Raw genomic sequence first — 12870 nt, 5'->3', positions numbered from 1 at the left:
TGTTTCATGTTGTTCCAATTCCTAGTCGTTTTGTAAATTCCTAGTCAGTTGTTCCCTGTTTTGTTTCCTCGTTTCATGTTGTTGTTTCTAGTCCTCGAGTAAACACCCGAGTGTTTACCCTCGAGTCAGTTTGTGTTTGTTTTGTTCTTTTCTTGTAAATAAACGTCTGTGTTTTAGCAAGTGCGTCCGCCTCCGTCAGTCCGCCCCGCGATCCTGAATTTTTAGGAAATTTTCACACACTTTAATGTTGTTAGAGTTCAGTCATGCAGCTCAGAGATATATACTTCAATTGTGTAAGAAGCGTGATGAAAATAACGTGACTAGTACACTCAGTATATGTTGACACTTTGTTTATCCGCAAGGGCTATGCAGCATGCGACGGGCTAATGAGTAACAGAGCAAACACGAGGATGTGTTCCCAAACCAGAAGGCCCTGTGTGCTCAGTAAAGGTTACACGGGTCTCCCCCTTGTGTTTAAGAGGGTGCCAATGTTTAAAACTTCAACGAGAGTATGAAGCAATACTCTGTCTGTCTCACTGACCGCTCTGTGTCTCCCTCTCTACTCTGTCTGTCTCACTGACCGCTCTGTGTCTCGCTCTCGACTCTGTCTGTCTCACTGACCGCTCTGTGTCTCCCTCTCTACTCTGTCTGTCTCACTGACCGCTCTGTGTCTCCCTCTCTACTCTGTCTTTCTCACTGACTGCTCTGTGTCTCCCTCTCTACTCTGTCTGTCTCACTGACTGATCTGTGTCTCCCTCTCTACTCTGTCTGTCTCACTGACTGATCTGTGTCTCCCTCTCTACTCTGTCTGTCTCACTGACCGATCTGTGTCTCCCTCTCTACTCTGTCTGTCTCACTGACCGCTCTGTGTCTCCCTCTCTACTCTGTCTGTCTCACTGACTGCTCTGTGTGTCTCTCTCTACTCTGTCTTTCTCACTGACCGCTCCGTGTGTCTCTCTCTACCCTGTCTTTCTCACTGACCACTCTGTGTGTCTCTCTCTACTCTGTCTGTCTCACTGACTGCTCTGTGTGTCTCTCTCTACTCTGTCTGTCTCACTGACCGCTTTGTGTCTCCCTCTCTACTCTGTCTTTCTCACTGAACGCTTTGTGTCTCCCTCTCTACTCTGTCTTTCTCACTGAACGCTTTGTGTCTCACTCTCTACTCTGTCTTTCTCACTGAACGCTTTGTGTCTCCCTCTCTACTCTGTCTTTCTCACTGACTGCTTTGTGTCTCCCTCTCTACTCTGTTTGTCTCACTGATCGCTCTGTGTCTCCCTCTCTACTCTATCTGTCTCACTGACCGCTCTGTGTCTCACTGACTGCTCTGTGTCTCCCTCTCTACTCTGTCTGTCTCACTGACCTCTCTGTGTCTCCCTCTCTATATGTCTGTCTCACTGACCTCTCTGTTTCTCCTTCTCTACTCTGTCTGTCTCACTGACTGCTCTGTGTCTCCCTCTCTACTCTGTCTGTCTCACTGACTGCTCTGTGTCTCCCTCTCTACTCTGTCTGTCTGACTGACCTCTCTGTGTCTCCCTCTCTACTCTGTCTGTCTCACTGACCTCTCTGTTTCTCCCTCTCTACTCTGTCTGTCTCACTGACTGCTCTGTGTCTCCCTCTCTATTCTCTCTTTTTGGGCAAACTAAAAGTGAAAAATGTATCCACCAAACACTCTGCAGCAGAGAGGGGGAATGTGTTGACATTTGGGTCAAACTTCATGACAGAACTGTCAAACTGTTCAAAAAAGAACATTCCTCAGTGCAAGATTGCTAAGGACTTAGGTCTTATGTTGTGAAATCTCAGTCCATGTAGGGCAAGGCTGGACACCACTGTTGAATGAGCGTGACCTTTGAGCCCTCAGACAGCACTGCAAAAGAAACTGTCATGTTGCTGTAATAAATGTAGCCACGTGGGGTCTGGAGTATTCTGGGAAACCTTTGTCACTTCACACAGTCCGTCACCACATAAGAAACTGCATCTGAAGCTCTGTTACCTGAGGAAAAAGCATTGCAGGCCCAAGCTCATCTCAGATGGTCCAAAAGACAATGCAAATTTGTGCTGTGGTCCAATGAGTCCAGTTTCTTTTTGTTAAATGCTCTGTGTCACAGATAAAGGGGACCATTCGTGCTGTGATTAGTGATAAGCGTGCAAAATCTAGCATCTAGCATGTTATAGGGAGGGAGGGGGTGTGCTTCAGTGCCCACAGCATGGGTGACATCATTGTGTGTGAAGGTACCACTGATGTGGTTGTGTATATGGGAATATTAGAGACATATATGCTGCCAACAAGATGATGTTCTTTTCTAGGAAAGTCCATGGTTATTTTTAGCAAGACAGTGCTGAAGAGAATGGCCTACCCCATTCTATTCTTCATTTATTCTTTCATTCATTCACTGTCTGTAACTGCTTATGCAGTTCAGGGTCGCGGTGGGTCCGGAGCCTACCCGGAATCACTGTGCACGAGGGGGTATCACACCATGGAGGGAGCGCCAGTCCTTCACAGGGTGACACACACTTGCACGTTCACTCACACACTCAGACCCATGGACACTTTTGAGTCTCCAGTCCATCTACCAACATGTGTTTTTGGAGCACCCAGATTAAACCCACACAGACACAGGGAGAACACACCACACTCCTCACAGACAGTCACCTGGAGGAAACCCACACAGACACAGGGAGAACACACCACACTCCTCACAGACAGTCACCTGGAGGAAACCCACGCAGACACAGGGAGAACACACCACACTCCTCACAGACAGTCACCCGGAGGAAACCCACGCAGACACAGGGAGAACACACCACACTCCTCACAGACAGTCACCTGGAGGAAACCCACGCAGACAGAGGGAGAACACACCACACTCCTCACAGACAGTCACCCGGAGGAAACCCACGCAGACACAGGGAGAACACACCACACTCCTCACAGAGAGTCACCCGGAGGAAACCCACGCAGACACAGAGAGAACACACCACACTCCTCACAGACAGTCACCCAGAGGAAACCCACGCGGACACAGGGAGAACACACCACACTCCTCACAGACATTCACCCAGAGGAAACCCACGCAGACACAGAGAGAACACACCACACTCCTCACAGACAGTCACCTGGAGGAAACCCACACAGACTCAGGGAGAACACACCACACTCCTCACAGACAGTCACCTGGAGGAAACCCACACAGACACAGGGAAAACACCAGTTGGGGCAGTAGGATATCAAGTGGGGCTGTTTCCACAGCTCATGGGTAAAGTAGGAGTACAGAATTTTTTCTTCGGGCCCCGAGGAGTCTTATGGGAGTCACTCTGCGTGTTCCTGTAAGTTAACTGTGACGTGTGATAATGTCCTCAGCGGAGAGCAATGGTCAGTTAAAGTCAATACTCACACACTGAGGGGTCTAGAGTAAATGTGCTGACTAAGATGCAGCAGTGGTCTTTAGTAAATGATTATTGAGTAAAGCCTGCTGAGTTTGCATTTGCCAATAACAGCATAGAGCATGTACAGGGAAATGGACATTGTTTTTTTTATTTTTGTTTGTTTTTTTACAATGCCACAAGTATTTACTTCATTGGCAAACACACAATAATTAACACAGTATGGCCAAAAGTTTGGGAACACTCTCTGAAGTGAGGGGTGTTAATCAGTTGCACTTACAGCGTCCACTCCTTTAGAAAAATTTTATATTAAATGTTGGAACATCACTGTGAGTATTTTAAGGGAGCCACAACAGGTCAGGGTCTGGATCCAAAAGGTACTAGATGGTGCTCTGTAACCCACATCTCAATGCTTTATACCCACAGGTGTGTTGTGCTGGTGTGAGTGGATCAGACACAGCAGTGCTGCTGGAGTTTTTAAACCCTGTGTCCACTCTCTGTCCACTCTGTGAGACACTCCTCCCTCGTTGGTCCACCTTGTAGATGTAGAGTCAGAGACGGTAGCTCATCTGTCGCTGCACAGTGTGTGTCGCTCGTCCTCTAGTCCTTCATCAGTGACACAGGACGCTGTCGGCTGGATGTTTTCGGTCGGCGGACTGTTCTCGGTCCAGACACTGAGGGGTTTAAAAACTCCAGCAGCACTGCTGTGTCTGATCCACTCTACACCAGCACAACACACACTAACACACCACCACCACGTCAGTGTCACTGCAGCTGGGGGTCCTGTCCATTGAAGAACAGGGTAAAGAAGGTGGTGCTCCCGTGTGGTCAGTAGAGCTGAGAGAATGGACAGTGAGTGTAGATATATAAATATAAATAATTTGCTATGTACAGATCCTCATTAATTTCCGTGGGGTTTTCGTTGACATACTCTAGAGCTGAACAAACGCAGTTTATGGCCAGAGCATAGATATGTCAGATGCCCCCTCTGCACCTCCACTTTTTACACCACTGCCTCTGTGGATGTGTGAGGGCTCTCCAGCCGCTCTTGTGAAAATATTCTCAAGCTAAAAAGGCAAAAGTGCTGCTTTCTCCGTCCTCTCGGTGCCGCCCCAGAGATTTGTTTTGTTTACTCTCCACTGCAGGATAGCGTCCAAATGCGTGTAATCAGCAGTTTGGCTTCTTGGATGGACATTCATATTTCATGTGCATCAGTCAGTAGATCACACGCTACTCCAAGCCCCCCTCCATTTTGCTGCATGGCTGGTCAACCCTGGGGCCAGGAGAGTGAAGACAACTCAGTGAGTCAGAGAGAGAGAGAGAGAGAGAGGGAGTGAGAGAGAGTGAGAGAGAGTGAGAGAGTGAGTGAGAGAGAGAGAGAGAGAGAGAGAGAGAGAGAGGGAGAGAGAGAGAGAGGGGGAGAGCGAGAGAGAGAGAGAGGGGGAAAGAGAGAGAGAGGGAGAGAGAGAGAGAGAGAGAGAGAGAGAGAGAGAGAGAGAGAGAGAGAGAGAGAAAGAGAGGGAGAGGGTCAAAAATAGAAAAAAAGAGAGTGGTGGAAAGTGTGAGAGACAGAGAGATGAGAGAGGAAAGAGAAAGAGAGAAGGGAAAAGATGTAGGCAGGGAGAATGACAGCATGGTGGAGAGACAATGTGTGAGAGGAATCCAGCTACCAACATCTGTGTTTGGACTGCAAGAGGAAACCCATCCAAGTACAGGGAAAACACTCTCAGGACTGAAATAAATACACATCATGTCGTTCATTCATTCACTCGCTGTCTGTAACCCTTATCTGGGATCTGGGTCTTGGTGGATCCGGAGCCTACCTGGAAGGCGGGAACACACCCTGGAGGGGGCGCCAGTCCTTCACAGGGCGATACACACACTCACACATTCACTCACACTCACACTTATAGACAGTTACCTGGAGCGGGGCTCAAACCCACAACCCTAGGACCCTGGAGCTGTGTGTCTAAGATGGTGTTTCATAAACTAATCTCCTATCACAGCACACGCCTGTCAAAAGTTGCCCCTTCAGATCCCCTTCAGATCAGATCATTAACAGGACATTCAAGGCATAGTTCACGACTGTAATTGTGTAAAAGACACTTTATATAGATTTCAGGAGATGTTTCCTCACCAATTGCTGCTCTCCAGTCGGTTTGTGTGCTCCAAACCAGAGACCTCTCTTACAGAGAAGGTTATCGACCAATAACGGTAGCTCTACAGTCAGACCGTCCAATCAGAAGATTCAAGGCTACTTCACCACGCCCCCCTCTCACTCAAGCGAACCAATCGGAGTAGGGGAGGGCGGGACTAGTTTGTGAACGAAACTTCTCGAAGTTCTATGTAAACTCTAGAAAAACAACATCCCGGACGTTTGTGAAATTCCGCCCGGACATTTTTTTAAGTCTAAAAACGAGGACATGTCCGGGTAAAAGAGGACGTCTGGTCACCCTAGTCATATTAGCATATTTGTGTTGTTTCTGATCTCTTAAGGTGGAAATGTCTCCAAACTCAGTAGAGGGCTAACTGCATTAGCGACAGTGCTACTAAACTAAACAACTCAAGTTACAAACGAGTTTCTGTGGTAATTCACACAATGAATAGAAAGTTACAGACGAGTTACACTTCAGCCACCAACAAACAACAGTCGTTATTCTCCTCAAACACACTGTTCCACCTTAAAAGACACAGAGCTTACAGCTGTTTTTCTGTTTAATGATAGCTGTCCACTTACAAACATTCATCTCCAAAATAGTAACTTTAAAGAAGAAAAAAAAAACTTCTTAACTTTCAATGGAAGTCAAAGTGAAAAGAGTGATTTTGGAGCGTTTCTATTGGTTCATTTGTCATGAGATTTTCACACAGTATTGTGTTCAAATGATGTAGTAAACTAAACATCCACAAACACAGAGATACATGTTTTTCACTGGAAAGCGCCGGTATCTAAAGAAAGTTTGTGTGTGCGTATGTGTTTGTGTGTGTGTGTGTGTGTGTGTGTGTGTGTGTGTGTGTAGGTGAGCTCAGCATGGCGTCCAGTCAGCAGAAACAGCTGCCGAGGAGCTCCACCTGCCGTGCTGTCAGCTCCCAGCCCCATGTCTGATTTATCATCTCCAATTAAACCCCATCATTCCCCATTTACACTTCACACGCCATTGGAGGCCACTGTGGAGGAGCTTCCCGAGCTCAGTGAGGTCAGTGGACAAAAGATAGTAGAGCGGTAACCAAAGCAGCCCAGGTGCATGTATTATTCAAACACCATTCCTATGGCTCTGTTCGCGGCTCCTCAGAACGGCTGAGCGTGTAAATATTTAGCTTCTCATAAGAGGGAAATGAAGACCGTCCGCAGGTGCTGAATAAAATGAAGGATAAATGCTGACAGGACAAATCAGCTGAAAGAATATTGTGTTACTGATGCACATTATGTGCTGTTTTATTTGGGATGTAAAGACACAGAAGGATCCGGACACCATTTCTAGTTTGTGAAGCCTGCAGCTGTAAAGGTGTCACAGGTTTCAGGTTCACTTCAGTTTCATCTCACAGCACAAAAACACACGGTGGTAGATGGATTAGCTGTGGGAAATTCTCCAGAGGTGTGAGTGTGTGTGTGTGACTGGGTGAGTGTGTGACACTGTCCACAGGTGTGAGTGTGTGAGTGACTGTGTGAGTGTGTGACACTGTCCACAGGTGTGAGTGTGTGAGTGACTGGGTGAGTGTGTGACACTGTCCACAGGTGTGAGTGTGTGAGTGCCTGGGTGAGTGTGTGACACTGTCCACAGGTGTGAGTGTGTGAGTGACTGGGTGAGTGTGCGAAACTGTCCACAGGTGTGAGTGTGTGTGAGTGACTGGGTGAGTGTGCGAAACTGTCCACAGGTGTGAGTGTGTGAGTGACTGGGTGAGTGTGTGAAACTGTCCACAGGTGTGAATGTGTGAGTGACTGGGTGAGTGTGTGAAACTGTCCACAGGTGTGAGTGTGTGAGTGACTGGGTGAGTGTGTGAAACTGTCCACAGGTGTGAGTGTGTGAGTGACTGGGTGAGTGTGTGACACTGTCCACAGGTGTGAGTGTGTGAGTGACTGGGTGAGTGTGTGACACTGTCCACAGGTGTGAGTGTGTGAGTGACTGGGTGAGTGTGTGAAACTGTCCACAGGTGTGAGTGTGTGAGTGACTGGGTGAGTGTATGAAACTGTCCACAGGTGTGAGTGTGTGAGTGACTGGGTGAGTGTGTGTGAGTGACTGGGTGAGTGTGTGAAACTGTCCACAGGTGTGAGTGTGTGAGTGACTGGGTGAGTGTGTGAAACTGTCCACAGGTGTGAGTGTGTGTGAGTGACTGGGTGAGTGTGTGTGAGTGACTGGGTGAGTGTGTGTGAGTGACTGGGTGAGTGTGTGAGTGACTGGGTGAGTGTGTGAAACTGTCCACAGGTGTGAGTGTGTGAGTGACTGGGTGAGTGTGTGAAACTGTCCACAGGTGTGAGTGTGTGAGTGACTGGGTGAGTGTGTGAAACTGTCCACAGGTGTGAGTGTGTGAGTGACTGGGTGAGTGTGTGAAACTGTCCACAGGTGTGAGTGTGTGAGTGACTGGGTGAGTGTGTGAAACTGTCCACAGGTGTGAATGTGTGAGTGACTGGGTGAGTGTGTGAAACTGTCCACAGGTGTGAGTGTGTGAGTGACTGGGTGAGTGTATGAAACTGTCCACAGGTGTGAGTGTGTGAGTGACTGGGTGAGTGTGTGACACTGTCCACAGGTGTGAGTGACTGGGTGAGTGTGTGAAACTGTCCACAGGTGTGAGTGTGTGAGTGACTGGGTGAGTGTGTGAAACTGTCCACAGGTGTGAGTGACTGGGTGAGTGTGTGAAACTGTCCACAGGTGTGAGTGTGTGAGTGACTGGGTGAGTGTGTGAAACTGTCCACAGGTGTGAGTGTGTGAGTGACTGGGTGAGTGTGTGAGTGACTGGGTGAGTGTGTGAAACTGTCCAGAGGTGTGAGTGTGTGAGTGACTGGGTGAGTGTCTGTGTGAGTGTTTGAAAACTGTCCACTCACACACTGACACTGTCCACAGGTGTGAGTGTGTGAGTGACTGGGTGAGTGTGTGTCACTGTCCACAGGTGTGAGTGTGAGAGTGACAGGGTGAGTGTGTGACACTGTCCACAGGTAAATCAATGAAACCTGATCCAGCTCCGCCCTGTGCATCCTGTACAAGATCCTGTCCTTCTCTTACCTGCAGCACTGTGCTCGGCCGTGCAGGGATGCTCTCTTGGCCCAAATGGACCCTGCACCTGCTTTTACACTCACCTCAGAATCTCTGTTCACCTCTTGCCCCCTCTCATACCTTCATCACTAATATTTACCTTCATATTACCTTTAACTCGTTATCTCTAACAGTTCACTTTTACTTTTGTTCTGTTCTGTGTTGTGCTCCGGCGTCGACTCGAGGACGATTTTCATTTTTTGGTTTATTGATTGAGTTAACAATTCAGCAGCTATCCATTGACGAGGGCTGAACTGAATTGTGGGCCCACAATCGGACCCCTGCTTTTTAAGTGGGTAAACTGTTTTGAGGGATATACCACTGAGGGGACTGTCTCAAAACATCACACCATAGTTTTCTTGCCTCCATTTCTGTAAAGAGCAGAGCATGGATCTGCATGAGTCAGACTTTTATTATTGTTCCTTTTTGGCTGCCAGTCTCAGGGTCAACATGAGAGTCATCTCTGCCATAATGGCCTCCATTCAACGGCCATTTGTTCAGTTACGTACCAATTTTCGTATTTCAGCTTGAATCAGTTTGTTTCATTGATCGTTTTATTTATATGAATGCTCTTAATGTCCTTGCACTGAAGGAAAGCGATTGCGAAAGGGATTCCGTGACACACTCATTTCACTGCAGAGCAAAGAGCCGAGCGCCAAAACAGCACATAATCCATTTCATGCCGTAATTGACCATTCACAAAGCACCACACAATTACAATGACTGCAGCCGACGAACTGAAAGGTTCTCCTATGGTGCGAAGAACAGAACGCCGCTCGCTGTGATGGTACACGACAGCTGGGCGACAAAGGACGGACGGTTTGTGGCGCAAGAAACACAAACTTGAAAAGCTGATTCCTCCACGAGATGAAAAGTACATGCTGCTGACAGCATCTGAATCAGCTTCTTTGATGCTAACTAACAACTCTTCGTTCTCTAGAGCATAGGTTCTATGCTCTAGAACCTGTAGCTGTAGCTCCCTTAAGAAATATACCAGTGTAAGTGTCAATCCAATTTTGCCACTTAGCCCTACCACTCCTTTTGCCTTGGGGTAGGGGTGTCTCAATTCTAGCAGGAAAAGAGGGGTAGGTCCAAGGTGGAGGGCTACGTCCCCCTGGAAATGGAGACTTCCAATGAAGGACTACATATGTCTTTTTAAAGTGAAAAATGTCAGTATTTTCTGTTTAAACACTATGATAACAAGTGTATCATCTTAATTTAACCTAGCTTCAATGTTTTATGACCGTTTACTTCATAACAACATTGCTAGCAGTGCTAATGTCTTAGCAGTTTGCAAGTAAATTTCCACCTTAAATGGTGAAGCAGTTACATTCCAGCTCCTGATGCTGCTACAACATTTAAGGTTGAATTGGAAGTGTCTATCAAAAGACTCTGAATAAGCAGCTTCATATCAAAGAGAGTAAGAAGTGTATGATATTATATGATTGTTGAATGTATTGAAGCCCTAATATCTACATTAAATCCCATTGGCACTTCTCTGATATTGCTGCAGACAGAGTGCCACTGAAGTGCTATTTTATTTTCTCTGTGTGTGTGTGTGTGTATATGTGTGTGTGTTCCGATGAGGTATCAGGCTTGCTCCATTTCGAATGGTAAGGTACTTATCACTACACAGTAACTGTGTTCCAAGTGGCAAGGTAACACTGGGAAGCATGGGGTAAATGTAAAATTAAGAAATGGGATTATCAGACCAACTGAACAGTCATAATCCCTCGTTTAACTCAGTATACATGTTTCTACAGCAGTTCGAGGCAGAACTCACAGTGAAACTAAACTGCTCTGCACTCCGTTAACACAGAAGGATTTGTGTGTATCAATCTGTATCGGTTGCACACACAACACAGTTCTACTCCTACACAGCCCAGCACTGTGAGGCTTTATACCATCACGACGATGCTAATCGACGAAAGCTAATGCTTTTGTGGCTGAATGCCATCAGATTCTCACTAAGATGTTAGAGCAGTGAATAGCAGACAAACCACCTGTTAATGGCATACATTTCAGAACAATATTGAACTTTGTCAGTAATTGTTTGTTGTGCTGGTTCAAAGGCAAAGCTGCAGAGTCGAGAGGGAACTTTAGGTTGGTTAAAGCTGTGTGGTTTCATGGGGGTTTGTTTATTTCTCTGGAAATGTTATTATTAAAGGAATTGGAGTGAAGATATAGAGGGGTATTGAATGGGTCGGCATAACACCTTACTGTCTCATGACTATAGTCAAGAGCTGCTAATGTAACCTCCATCAGTCATGGTACATCAAGTACCACGGCTTCGGTTGATGGCCTGGCACCTACTTTAGATCCTTTAGGTCCTGACTGTATTCAAACTCCACTACATTAATCTATCAGTACCGGTATTGAAAACTGTTGTGGAAAAAAAGAACAGAACTGAGACTTTTGGACCCTACCTTGACTTGGTGCCCATGTCAGAGGCACCTGTATGGGAAACACTGTACAGCTGAACGTGGTCTTTTTTCACTAATAATATGAGCATATTGACATCAAGCTAATATCTCGATATACAGTAGTTTGCTTTATCAGTTGTAGGCTACAGCTGGTTGTGAGCGCTGAACTAAAGTGTGGACTCCCATACAGACCCCTGATGTTTAAGGGGTTAAATCTCTTTGAGAGGAAGTATCAAGGGGTCCGTATCAAAATACCACAGCACGGTTTCTCACCCCTACTTCTAAAGAGAGAGGAACATGGAGCTGAGTCAGACATTTGTTATTGTTCCTCCACGGCTGCCACTCACAGAGTGAAGGGAGTGAACAGTGGTGCGACAAAAATGCAAATATGAGTCAACAAGTCATCAGTGTCCACAATAATCACATGTCAAATTGTCTATATGTGAAGGGAAAGTGGAGTAGACGAGTACAAAATACCAAACATGGCACAGAATGCATAAAACCCAGTTAAGTTTTTAAAGAAAATGTTTGGCCTAAAACTAGTTTTAAATATGCAGTTTGTTGTTATGCAGTGTTCTGTACCACTGTGTTACTCACTTATTTAATAAAATTCACGATTCTCTGATGTCCTGTTTAAGTTGGAACAAAATATTCAGATTAAAAACTGGTGAATCATCCTAAACACAGAGTTTACAGAGAAGAAGATCAATATAACGGTTTAAGTCATGAGGCTAAAGTTGGGTGAATATTTCAGCTTACATTCCACCTTAAAGAGGGAAAGAATGTAACTTCTATTCCACCTTAAAGAGGGAAAGAATGTAACTTCTGTTCCACCTTAGAGAGAAAGAATGTAACTTCTATTCCACCTTAAAGAGGGAAAGAATGTAACTTCCATTCCACCTTAAAGAGGGCAAGAATGTAACTTCTATTCCACCTTAAAGAGGGCAAGAATGTAACTTCCATTCCACCTTAAAGAGGGAAAGAAAGTAACTTCCATTCCACCTTAAAGAGGGAAAGAATGTAACTTCCATTCCACCTTAAAGAGGGAAAGAATGTAACTTCCATTCCACCTTAAAGAGGGAAAGAATGTAACTTCCATTCCACCTTAAAGAGGGAAAGAATGTAACTTCCATTCCACCTTAAAGAGGGAAAGAATGTAACTTCCATTCCACCTTAAAGAGGGAAAGAAAGTAACTTATATTCCACCTTAAAGAGGGAAAGAATGTAACATCCATTCCACCTTAAAGAGGGAAAGAATGTAACTTCCATTCCACCTTAAAGAGGGAAAGAATGTAACTTCTATTCCACCTTAAAGAGGGAAAGAATGTAACTTCTATTCCACCTTAAAGAGGGCAAGAATGTAACTTCTATTCCACCTTAAAGAGGGCAAGAATGTAACTTCCATTCCACCTTAAAGAAGGAAAGAATGTAACTTCTATTCCACCTTAAAGGGGGAAAGAATGTAACTTCCATTCCACCTTAAAGAGGGAAAGAATGTAACTTCCATTCCACCTTAAAGAGGGAAAGAATGTAACTTCTATTCCACATTAAAGAGGGAAAGAATGTAACTTCCATTCCACCTTAAAGAGGGCAAGAATGTAACTTCTATTCCACCTTAAAGAGGGCAAGAATGTAACTTCCATTCCACCTTAAAGAGGGAAAAAAAGTAACTTCTATTCCACCTTAAAGAGGGAAAGAATGTAACTTCCATTCCACCTTAAAGAGGGAAAGAATGTAACTTCCATTCCACCTTAAAGAGGGAAAGAATGTAACTTCCATTCCACCTTAAAGAGGGCAAGAATGTAACTTCTATTCCACCT

Source organism: Hoplias malabaricus, chromosome 7, assembly GCF_029633855.1.
Source record: "Hoplias malabaricus isolate fHopMal1 chromosome 7, fHopMal1.hap1, whole genome shotgun sequence".
NCBI lineage: Eukaryota > Metazoa > Chordata > Actinopteri > Characiformes > Erythrinidae > Hoplias > Hoplias malabaricus.
This window is presented reverse-complemented; position numbering follows the sequence as displayed.